Raw genomic sequence first — 12,760 nt, forward strand, 5'->3', positions numbered from 1 at the left:
GATTCAAATTTATGATCCGTATGAGCAAATGGGCCTAAATTACCTACTTACAGAAATAGATAATATTGCTTTTCACATAGTATGTATCATCAATTTTCTCGATTTTGTATTATAAAGCGAGTGATAAGTTGAATAGAATTAACTTGATAATTTTAGAAAGCGAAAAAATACTTATTAAGGATACATAAAAGAAAAAAACAGGGAGTTATCTAAACTGTGTTGCCATTATGTATTCTTTTTTTTTTTAAATTACATTTTAATAGGTATAAATATGTCTGATAAAACATATGAAATTAAGAAGTTTGTTTTTGCTACATGTCTTTCAATTTAAAATTTTTGGAAAATATTCTTACCGTCTATAAATTGTAATTTTAATACTGCAGATTTTTCTTTAAATTTCCTTCAAAAAAAATATTTGAAAACTTGCAAAGTCAAACAACGAAGATTTAGTCGATAAAAATCTAATACCAAATCGTACAATGTGGTACCATTTTATAATTCCGTGTTTCTTGTGCCGAAAGCTTGACTCCTTTATTAATATGCTTTTTTTTTTTTGAAAATTCATTACCTACTTTTTGCAAGGCTATACTGTTGAATTTAAAATCCATTGATAGTACTTTTCCGTATTTAAAGTGGTTTTGTGAGTGGATACTAAGTCCCTTCTACATTTTTGATATTTCTTTTGCAATTTTAAGTCACTTGTGTGATTGTTTAATTTCATGGCTAAAATTGGCTTCGACTATTTTCAATATCAAGTCAATTCTTTTAAAACACATTTAAATTTTCTAAAAACTCTGTAGAAGATGTTACTATTTTTTTTTTTTTTTTTTCATGAATGTATAATATACACAAATGCATATTTATCAATAGACAAAGGTGCATGATTCACTAGAGCTCTCATATAAGAATATTTCCTCATCTCGGGTCACAGACTGCCGAAGTCTTGGTCCAGATATGGAGCTTTATCCAACTCTCTAGAATCTATATAATAAATTCTCTTTGAAATGTTATGGCAGAGTCCTTTGTTTTGAATAGTTTCGAGTGTTATCAGATGAGTGGCAAGGATATTACTTCAATATATCCTTGTTTTTTTTTATTTGTTTTTTTCTTGAAAGCTTATACCATTTGTTAAGTATTGAAAATCAAACTAAAACTTCCTTAAGATTCCATTTAAAATTTAATTCAACTAAGCTTACTATTCTTTTAAAGTCTTTAATATGAATATAATGTAAAAATATAACTCTTTATTCTTAAAAATAAAGAAAATAAACGAAGAAACAAACTTACAATTTGCATTTATTTATTTTACTGCAGAAAATACCTACCTCCTAAATCTTCATGAATACAAAATTTAAAATAACTTGGACAGATGTTTTTCTTTTGTTTTGTTTTTTCAAAAATTTGTGTATTTATTTGCACATCTTTTTGTGTGCATCCTCTTAAGTAAGCAAAGCACCCCTAAGCCTAACCTAGAGAAAAAAAAGAAAAATTCAAAAAACTTTATTTTTTGCCCGCCAAATAGACACGAACTTCCAACACTACACGAGGAGGCAAGACATAAATTTTGCAAGGCTACAAACTAATATTCATGGATTTTTATTTTATATATTTTTTGTCTTCCCATCTTTTCTAGCTCTCTTCATAGGAGAAGAGTCATAGTGTAATGCAAATATCTATACGAAACGAGGTATAAGGTACGTGCATATTGAAGTTAAAATGGAAAACAATGTGAAAATCTCTAAAGAAAACTTCATTGCAATTATTTTGTCGCTTCTTCGTTCTTTCTTCCTCGTCTTTGTCGTCTCGTATTCACATCGTCTTGGTCTTCATTTCATTTTTTTTTTTTTTTTGTCTCTTAGTACATTAACCTTTTTTTTTTTGCAGCTCACTAGCTCAGCTACTACTTCTGCTAGTGCTATTGCTGTCCATGTGTGTGCATAGATAATGTAGGTATCTCTAGCTACTTGATTGATGTCTCTAAGCAGCCGTACACATATTGAGCACGGGGCTTAGAAAAAATAAAGAATAAGCCGGCAAATTGCCCAGACTTCCATTCAATTTTTTTTTTTTATATTTGCTTTTAACTGTATATTCTTCAGTGAAGTGGATATATATTTTTATAAATAACCCCCTTTTTAGCATAATATTATATGATATCGCACTGCGTGGAATGATGGAAATGAATAATATTATTAGATAATTGCCCGCTACGAAGCTTGCCATTTAGTTGGTAGAGAGTACTGATATTCTAATGATAACACGTGATATAACAACAGCTGGGCTTGAGAGTGTTTTGCTTTTGGCTTTTTTGTTTGTTTCCAAAAAAGGAAGTCTGGCAAGAAAAGCCTTTATAAGGGAACTTAAATAAATTTTCAATGGCGAATAAACAAAAAATGATAAACAACAACGACGACACGATAACGATGTGCATGTTGATGTCGAATTGTGTTATGGCTTTTTTGTGTGTGATAAGAATGGTGCCATCTATTACGAGAGTGTTTATTTTTTGATAAGCGAGAGCGCACGATAAGATAAAACAAATATTTTCAAAGAAAGGGTGTTAAGAACGTATGGTATATAGATTAATATAACTTTCTTTCTGATTTGTTTTGAATTATTGACGGAGAAACATTTAATGTTCATTCGAAAAATTACATGTTCTACATTTTAATTGATGCTGAAGTTTTTAAACTGCAGCATCCTTATCTATTATTATTTTCTAGTATTATTTTCCATGTGAAGAAAAGACAAACAAAAAAAATTATAGACATTCAGCAGACATTTTTTTCGTCATAAATTTTCTATTAGATCTGAAAAACTCGTTTCTATTTTCTTTGAAACTCAAAGCACCTCAAGACATGACATCTTATTGATTGTTATCATGAACCCTACACAATACAAAACATAAAAAAAAAAACTTGTTTTATTTCCTGTACTTCCAAAATATGACAGAAAACCCGCTGATACCCACATATCAGTGGGTTTTCTCACGCCTATGCAGTAGGCAGTTTTTATGATAGTTATCACATATTTTGTTCATTCCTATCCTTATTTTTGTCGTTGTCAAATTCGGCGCAATAAATGCAAAATGTCATTATCCATTATTAATGCTCGTCACATGCGATCTTAAAACATCAGATTGTTATAGGACTCTCTTCAAAGAATGTCTTCTTCGGAAAAAACTTGACACTTTCGACCGTAATTACCACGACCGAAATATTTCAATCTATTACTTAGGGAAAGCTTTTGCGCTGTGATAAGATCCTCGGAGAGCCGATATCATTACAGCTGTAGGCCAAGTTCAAGTTAGTGTATAGCTTCTTACTTTTCTTGAGTGACCTCATCAGAAAATAATTTAACTCCTAGAAACATACTGAGAACCTTTCTACGACCATTATCTAGTTCTTATTCTTTTGCACACTGCCTAAAGGAGTACTACAGATCGTCAGATCTAACGGCTTTATTGGACTTCAGTTTAGATATGATTATCGAGTTTTTTTATCTGACACGAAAAATTTTATCGACTTTACTAGGACACATTTCCTTGATAGGGCACTACAGTTCATAATCTACATCCATGTATTCTTTTTTTTGGTAACTTTTCCGAAACTCATTCTATTCTTCGATCGCTCGTTTCGTTGGGCCTCAGCAAGCTATGCATTTGGTATTTGAGCCTGAACCAACTTCACCAGCTCTATCCATAACTCGCTGCTTCCAGTTTCGAAAACAATTAAGCAACTAGGTTTTTTTTGCAATAAGGGAGTCCGAGACTTGATTCCCATCATAACCTTGGTCAGAACATGATTATTGATAGTTATAATAACTCTGCCAATGAAAAAAAGCAATAAATAGGTACTTAATAATCAAATAAATTAAAGGATAACCCTATCGCAGAGAACTTGGATGAAAGAAGCTTCAGTATGTGCAAAGAATGAACGACAAGGTCATCTCGTCTGAAGCATTCAATATTTTAAACAAAGAAAGCTTGAGAGCGTTATTTAAATTAATAAAACATTTAATTTTATAATTCTCATTTTTGGTCTCTTGACGTAATGATCATTAACTGAACAAATTAAAATTACACCATGCGACCTTAAAAGTTCCTAAGTGCTTTTTAAGTGTAAAAATCTAATTTCCCAAGTATATTATGTGTGGTTAGCTTCATAACTTAATCCTAGGTTATTATAATTTTAACAAAAAAAAAAAAACATTTTTCTTCCTTTAAAAACTCATTGTTGTCTGGCAAGAGAAGTTTCTTAGTTCTAACATTGCATTTTACAAACCATTACGTTACTGTAGCACTTAAACTACAGGATTATGCTGATGGGGTTAAATCCTTTCTTGAATAATTTTGTGTATATAATAAGTTGGAGAAAATGTCTTTAGTTCCTGATTTTCTTCTTTTCAAACAAACATTACAAACAAAAAACAAGGAATCCCATTACACGGTTGGTGCGAAAGAATAGGAAAAGAAAGGATAATGGGTGTAAAGCAATATCCTTGTGGCTGGCATACGTACTTTACTTGTTTACTCATCAACCGCCATTTACACCCAATTGCATTCATGTACTCAGTACTGTGAATATGAGAATACCTGCATATCTGGTGCAGCATTGCATGCAACTAATGGCCGGGTTCACTTTGAACTTTTTTTACCCTCCTTTGCAATCATTATTCTTCCATTGACACGCGTTTTTTTATTCGTTTTAGTTTTTTTTTTTTGTTGTTGTTGTGGTTTTTATTTTTTGCATCATAGGATAGAGTTTAACCTAGTTTTGTAATGTTAGGTTAGGTTTGATTGATCCATCGAGTAGTTTATTGGAAAATACTTGTAAGGTTTATGACAATACCCAACTTATTTTTGCAATTCTTCTTCTATAATACAAGTATGACCAGAGTCAGCAAATTTCCATTTTTACCGATCAATGTGTATAAAAATAAGTCTAGAAAAGGGTGAGCCACTATAGTGTTGCGTATGTACCCTCGGAATTACATTTCCATGTCCATTAATATACAAAAAATACATGTATAATGCTGTGGCACTTATGGCAGGCTTTTAGTTGAGTGACTCGAGTGGAAATCGAAATTACTCGGCAATGCAAAAACAATGGATTTTATATGAAAATCGATACGAGAATACATTAAACTTGTGCTGATGTCTGTATATAACATGAATGTAGTTATTATTGTTGAAGTTTTTTTTTTTGTTTTGTTTAAGTGCACATGAAGTTGGGTTTTATGGGCTTAGCTGACTTTTCATGGTGGCTGAAATATATTAGAGTTTGTTGTGATGTGAATGGTAAATGGTGGTTATAAGCGTACTGGATGACTAGTTTTTAGCAAATGAAGCGCATAGTAACTGACATTTTCAAACTGTTGGATAAAATTACTAGTTGGTGTTTGTGGACCTTTGGCACAATACAGAACGCTATAGATCAATGAGATAAACCTACGGTTTTATTAGGCTCTAAGAAAGAAATTGAACTTGCACTTCTCTTGTAAAAAAAAATTGGTAACTCTACTTAGCACTTAAGTTGTCGTACAATGATGGTTTTTGGTATAATATATTAAGATCTCAAGGTGAACAAACCATTGTGATGACAGATGGCAAAAAATCATCTGAACGATGAAGGTGATGTTCAATATTTTCAAGGCACATTGAAGGAAGTCATTTCCAAACTAAAGTTCAGTAAAACTGATAAATCTCACCATCTTACTGCTGAAGTTTTCAGAGCAGAAGACAATGGCCTAGGGAAAAGTGGACGTATGAGTTGACCTTTGACGGGGTCAACTAAGAAGCCATTCTAATACTCATCAGTAGCTACTCATTTTTCCTTTTATTCGCAAAACAATAAGAAAAATTACACAAGTAATTATTTGTTTTTATTGTTTTTCGAATAAAATCAAAAAAATGAGTAGCTACTGAGTTGTAGAAAAAACAAGGCTGAAGTAAAGTCTGGATTTGCCATTCCTCTTAAACTCGTTCTTATGGGAGATGGGTGCTGTAAGGAACGGAGGTGGTTAAAATCTTTACCTGCCTAGAATCCTCTATATATCTAGGCACCGATACATAAACTTAAATAAAACGAGGAATGACTATTGCTAATCTCTGTTTCTTAGGTCTAAGAAGGCAATTGAGTAAATTAATTTATATCAATCAATTGTTTTTGAAATAATTTTAAAGTAAAAATTGGAAAAAAAAGTTTAAAATCACACATTGAATACTATTTTTGCATTACGTATAGAGCGGAGCCTAGACGAAGACTAAGGCTGTCCATGGTGACGTTTTTTTTTTTTCAATATGTCGATGTTGAGTTTATGGCGCTTCCGATTATATGCTCACAAAAACGCCACTGACATCGCGCTGTATTTTTCCTATTATTTCAATATCGTCGGCATATACAAGAAGCTGTACGAACTTTTGACTGGTGTTGACTTTGCCTCCGGTATTGACCTTAGAGTTCTGTAGTATTGTTTCACCAGAGATATCGGTGAGTACTACTGCGTATGCGGACGAGATTGGCAGGGATGCAAAAACTAATCATGGCTTTACTGTCATAAGCGACTATTGTTGCACTTTTTAAAAAATTTCTAATAGTAAATATTGACCAATTGACCCAAGTAATAAGCAAACAGAAATCCCAGTAGGTAATTGTACTGGTTATTATTCGATTTTATTTTCTATTAAAGTTACAAAAAGATTAATTAAATTGTTTAAAATCAACATTAAAAGAACTTAAAAATCGGTAGGTAAAACGATTAATTATCAACAATAATTAAAAAAATTTTTCTTTGCAAATTAATGCGTCTTTATGAATTCAATTTGAAATTTAAGGCATCAATAAGAATATTTTGGAAAAGATTTAAAAAGTATAAAACAAAAATTTATGAAATAACGAAAGTATTTTTAAGTAAAATGAAGCAAAGTGCTTCAAATGAAGAATTCAAATTTTAAAAATTTTGAAATGAATAATAATAATAATTTAACGCTTCATAATAATAATTAAACGCCTCATAAACACTTTACTTCGCTAGTCAATGCTCATATGATCATCAGCTTACCACTGTTCTACCTTGTATTTTCCTAAGTTTCAGAAATAGTGGAATTGGAAACAGAATAACTTTAGATTTCTCAACATTTTATAAAGATCTTCCAGTCATTACAAGATTGCTGAATAGTAGTAGTAAGTAAGTAGTAAGTACCTAATTCATTTATTGGTTTGTTTTTTTTAAATACTATTTACAAATTGTACAATTAATTTTAAAGCTTTGGCTTTGCTGTTAGCTCGGTTGGCAAATTTAAATGATAGGTAATTAAAAAAAAAAAAAAAACATACATTTACATTATCAAAAAGAAAGAGCAAAAAGAATATACCTAAAAAAGACTATAAATATTCAGTTACAATTAGCATTCTATATTTTAATACGTCTTTCAGAAAAAGATAGAGTTTCTTCCATGAACAGACAGAATCGTTTAGCAGAGAAATTGTTTCCTGAAGTGTGAAAGTTCTCTTTCCAAAATAGTTATGAAATTCGGTTGTTGTGCAAATATGGGACAAACACTTATAAGGTGGAAGCAGTCTTTTTTCGATTTAAGATTGCATAGTGAACAAAATTTGTTGAAACTGTTATTATATGTTATTATAAAGGCCCCAACCCATAGAATCCGTTGCGTCCGTTCCGTCAATCCATCCGTTGAAGTTGAAGGATGGTACAGAAAGGGGTGACCCATAGAATACGTTTTATGACGGATTGCTTTTTGACAGCTCACTTCAAATTCCAAGGTGTTTTCGATATTTTATCGCTGAACGTGCACTAAGGAAGTTCTGATGCAAGAAATTTTCAACTATTATTGTTGTTCTTTTTTTTAATAAAATAAAATGCACGACTATATTTCCTCTAGGTACTTGCTCTTCAGTTAAAAACAATTTTTTATAACAAATTATGAGTTGTAGGTATGACTTTGGTATAGTAAAATTGAACTCTACAACAGAATTTGAGTATTTAATTGATACAATTTATTAGATATGTATATCATTAAATGTTACTTCTATTACATTTTCTTCACAAATATACAATTAAAGTTCACAATTCATAAAATCTGAGAAGAAAAGAACTCAGTTCTTAGTTCTGAAATTCCCCGGTGTGCACTCAGAAGCAGAAAATCGAACTGATCTATTGTTGACAACCAATGTCAAAGGATACGACGGATGAAAAAGTAGAAAGTTGGGCTACTTCTTCCGTCGAATCCGTCCGTCTCCGTCCGATCCGTCTCTTATGGGTCGCTTCCCATTAGAACGTGTGTACTTTATCGAGCTGTCAGTTGAAAACTTCGACGGAACGGACGCAACGGATTCTATGGGTTGGGCCCTTAAGTCTAAGAACTTCGCATCGTTTAAATAATTTGCTTTCATAAGGTTCAGTTTTAATTGAAAGTAAATAACTCTACTCTCCAACATCTGAGCTTCTTCAATAAATGCATATCGTACAAAACTTTTGTGGGCTCGAGTTATTTTGCAAAGTGTTTCTTTTGATTGCATCAAATTACGATGATCTAGAGTTATTGCTTCATTACTGAATATTTTCGAATTGTTTTTCCAAATAATTCCCGATGTCTCTGAATTTTCTAATGTTCTTTAAGTCATTAGATTTATCTACATACGAATTGATATAAAATCTTCGTTTAGTTCAATCAGCTATACTTACAGTAGAGCTCAAGTGAATTCTTTCACAAAATCTAATAATCTAACTAGAGTTAGTTTACTTACAATTAGTTCTCTGGATCTAATCAAGCCCACATCAGAAGAAAAAACCCGAAAGGGCCAAAGATTTTGAAAATTTATTAGTAACTTTAACCAAAACCGGTCGACCGACTAATTGAGTGTGAAAATTCTATACCAACCCGTGAAGATGAAATAGATAAATAAACATTCAAGCAAGTAGGTACCCTAGTAAGGTACTTTATAGCACCAGGTGCCTTTTTATGTCCTACGCCAAAACCATACAAAATTGAAATCATGACAATTTCTTTAAACTGAAAAACAAAAACATGTTTTGAAAAGTAATTCGCATACCTACCTCGCATTATAAATTAAAAATAGAAAAACATTAATTCCCTTACCTGCTTCCACTGATGCTTCTTTAGTAAATCTCCTTTTGTTTTTTTTTTCTCTCAAAGAAAATAATCCAAAATTTAAATTCCTTTCACCTTGCTTTTTGCTTTGAGTGTGTACAACAACAACAAAAAAAAATGTCTTTATTCCTTGCTTTTGTTTTAAAATGATTTATCTCTCTTTTTTCGTCGAATTTCTTCTGATTAACCGGAAAGTTTTATTTTTCCACATGCACCGAAAACGAACTTTTTGGTCTTCTTTTTGTTGTGATGATGAATCATCCGGGGCTTATCGAACAAAAATCCACTTTTCTACTATTTTTGTTTTTTTTGTATTTTATTGATTAGTAGCAAGAGTTTGAGATGCACTATGACGACGACGAGAAGACACAAGAAATCTGCTGCACGCGTCGTTTTTGTGTGTTAGAATTACACAAGTTCACAAGAGTTTCAGTTCCAGTCCACATGCACAGATACAGAATAGAACCAAGTGAATCTCGACACAGTCAAACAGCGATAGAGCGAATCGAGAACTGAAAATTAAAGGCTGCTGAAAGCTGATGAACTCACGCATGGACCACAAAAAAAAAGCGATGCGGTGTTGGTGGTAAAATAAGGTCACTCTACGACAGAAAAAAAAAGTGCAAGAACCGCGATGGAAATGCACAAAACCAATCGCAGAGGAAAAATCACAAATCGGAGATACACTTGGATTTTTTGATGGAAAATTTTTATAATTTTCTACGAAATTTCAGAGAAAAATCAAGAGAACACACGTAACACAGCGAAAAACTAATAAAATAAAGAAAAAAAAGATCTCTTGGTGGCGGCTGTAGCGGCGGAGGCCGCGGAGAATTCTTACTTCTTTTTATTTTGGAAAACTTGAATTATTCTGGGAGACTCTTCGACCAAGAAAAAAACACACCGAAATTTATTTATTTTATTAAATTCTTTTGTGACAGATTGAAGGAATACAAAAAAAAATTTAATTGTGATTTGAAAAATTTAATTTTTTCCTTCGGTTCTTGTGTGATATAGAATTCCTTTGCACGGTGATTGAGAGCGGAAGGTGTTTTCTTGATTTTATATTTGCTTTGCTCCCCGAATCGAGTTGGTACTATAAAAGTTGGAGGAGACAAAAGGTTTTTAATTTTTTTGATCTTCTTCACAAGCAAACGATACACACACTGTTATGCGATAGATGGTTGATTGATGTATTACTTTTGTTGGTTTTATTTTTAGTTGTATTTTCTTATTTTTAAAGTGATTTTTTTTTTGTTGTATTTTATTTAATTTTAATTTTCTATTATTCCGCGACAAGCGAATCGGTGAAGCCACCCGTCTTCTTCGGCGATTTGTTCGAAATTAAATATTAAATGGTGGAACGCAGTGGTAGTGGAAAAGCAGAGTGTTTTCGAATTTTGATTCGATATTTTTTGACAGTTCGAAAAAGTGCATGAAAATTCGAAAATTTGTTTTTGGGGTGCGGCGGAATTGTGAAATGGAACAGTGAACAGAGGTGGTCTAGAGGAGGTAGTTTGGGAATGAGAATGTAGATGGCGTTTGGAGGCGGGATGAGGCGGTAGAGAATTTGTGTTTTTAAAAATTTCGGAGGGATATAAGGCAAACGATATATTATAGTTCTTGTCAATTATGGCTGCAAATGTTTGGTATATGTATGTATATGATAAAAATTGGCTTCTATATAGCTTTATGGAAGGTACTTTAAAGCCTTCCCAACTAACAATTTTCTATTCCAGGAAATAGGAATGTGTAGTTGTTGTACTTAATTACTACTCATGAGTACCACCTCCAATGAAACAATGCTATTATAGTGTGACACTTTAAGCACTTCCCAAAATCATTAGGGGTATTCACGATCTGGTGCAACGTACAGGCCTAGTAAAAGTGTAAAATTTTATTTTTTTACAATAGATCGTGAACGCACCTCTTCTTATCTATAGTAAATATTGAATGGAATCCATGATATGATTTATATCAGCTTCACTCTTTTTTTTACGGAGTTGTCTTTCCACCGATGCTTCTTCTTTTTTTTTCAATTTTTTTTTAATTTCATTCTTTGTTGTGTTCGGGTTAATTTATTTTCACAAATTACATCAAAAGAAACAAAATAAAAAAGAATAAGAATAAAAAAGATAAATTGTTCATCATTGACGACACGCGACGGCGAGCTGCCATCTGTCAAAAAAAATTTACACCATTGTATTTTTATTTTGCAAAAGGGTTAGGGTATAGCAAAAGTGCAAGACCATTGTAAAATTTCAATCCATATATTTTGTTGTTGTAGTGTTGTAAGATTTTACACTTTTGCACTTTTGCAATGATACAAGACCAGTTGCATCGGATCGTGAATACCCCTATTATAGTGTGACACTATAAAGAACTCCAAAGAATCTTTATGAGAATTAACAGAGAATTTTTCATTACACCTATAATACCCCTATAAGAGACTTCTAAGAATATTCTTAGAACAATTATATTAGCGTTTACTGTTAATTTCTTAACGTAGGTAGTTTAAAAATTCAAATAACGTTTGTTTTGATTTTGTTAAAATGCAAGAACTAATTAAATTTATAAAACAAAACGTAACCATCTTGTTTTGTTTTATAAATTCAATTATTTCTTTCATTTTAACCGCATATAATCCATATTTACCCCATATAATCGTTTCCTAAAAAAATAAAATAAAAAATATTTTTCAAGGTTATGAATTTTTTTGACAGAAATTGGCATCAATAACTTAAAAAGTGATGCACATGTATTTTGGGTGCAGCGCTGCATGCAGCGATGCGTGCAGATGTACCGCACATCTGTTTTAGCCATTATAAAAGCAAAATTTTTAGTTGGGAAGATTTTCGCTCAATTTAAGACGGAAATAATCTTTGCAAAAAAAGCATCCAGAAATCTACTTGTTTTCATATTTTGGTTAAAAAGAACGTTTTTTTAATCATATAAATAAAACAAAATGGGATATATTTACTTCGAGTTTTTAAACAATTTTCCATTGCCAAAGTTTATTCCATCGAACTCAATTTATTTTGTATTACTTCAAAATGCATCACAACATTTTCATGAAAAATTTTAGCTACAACAAAACCTTCTACAGCATTGAAAATCCGCAAACATTCAGGTGGATCATTCACAGTATAGAGCAATAACGTTTGACGAAAATACTCCAAAAACTTGTCCTTATTAGTTTTTGGAAATATTGCCAAATATTGAAAGCAACTATAAAATATTTCAAAAACAGCAGCAATTTGACAATTATTGGAAAAATTATTTTTTCGAACTGATTTATCAGTTTCAACCATCACAGACAGAAACGCGTCTAAACACTCATCCACCCATTTGTTTGTCTTGAAGCTTTTCAAAAAATCTAAATAATTTGGATTATTGATGTCAAATATTTTTAAAAGATTCATCGATGGACCACATCCTTTCATTGAAAAACCAATTGAAGATGTTTCTGTAGAAATGAAAATGTCTTCAAAATCTTTTCAATAATTCATATAAAACTCAATCAACCTTCGATGGAACTATCCAAATGCTCTTTTAAATCCTCTCGAATTTTTTCTTCCATGAATCAACTTTTATAAAATCAAATTATTAAAAAATAAAATAAATTGA

The 12,760-nt window shown here is 31.6% G+C and overlaps 1 protein-coding gene and 1 long non-coding RNA gene across 13 annotated transcripts in view; both read right to left on the reverse strand.

Moving 5' to 3' along the window:
- The window catches only part of LOC129916287 (F-actin-monooxygenase Mical), a 124,975-nt gene extending 114,488 nt beyond the window's left edge, over nucleotides 1–10,487 (reverse strand). For 8 of the 12 annotated variants that reach the window (XM_055996148.1, XM_055996147.1, XM_055996146.1 and 5 more), the window contains exon 1: nucleotides 9,122–10,484. The gene's annotated coding sequence lies outside the window, so the exon portion shown is untranslated. Of the gene's footprint in view, nucleotides 1–9,121 lie in introns of all 12 variants that reach the window. The other 4 variants (XM_055996142.1, XM_055996143.1, XM_055996140.1 and 1 more) reach the window with 2 other exon arrangements.
- A 1,617-nt stretch (nucleotides 10,488–12,104) lies between these two features.
- On the reverse strand, nucleotides 12,105–12,757 carry LOC129917214 (uncharacterized). Its single transcript, XR_008772609.1, has 2 exons — nucleotides 12,659–12,757; nucleotides 12,105–12,599 (listed from the first exon to the last, which is right to left on the reverse strand). It is a non-coding gene; the product is annotated as an uncharacterized LOC129917214 (long non-coding RNA).
- Between the last annotated feature and the right edge of the window lie 3 nt (nucleotides 12,758–12,760).

Source organism: Episyrphus balteatus, chromosome 3 (assembly GCF_945859705.1).
Source record: "Episyrphus balteatus chromosome 3, idEpiBalt1.1, whole genome shotgun sequence".
Classification (NCBI taxonomy): domain Eukaryota; kingdom Metazoa; phylum Arthropoda; class Insecta; order Diptera; family Syrphidae; genus Episyrphus; species Episyrphus balteatus.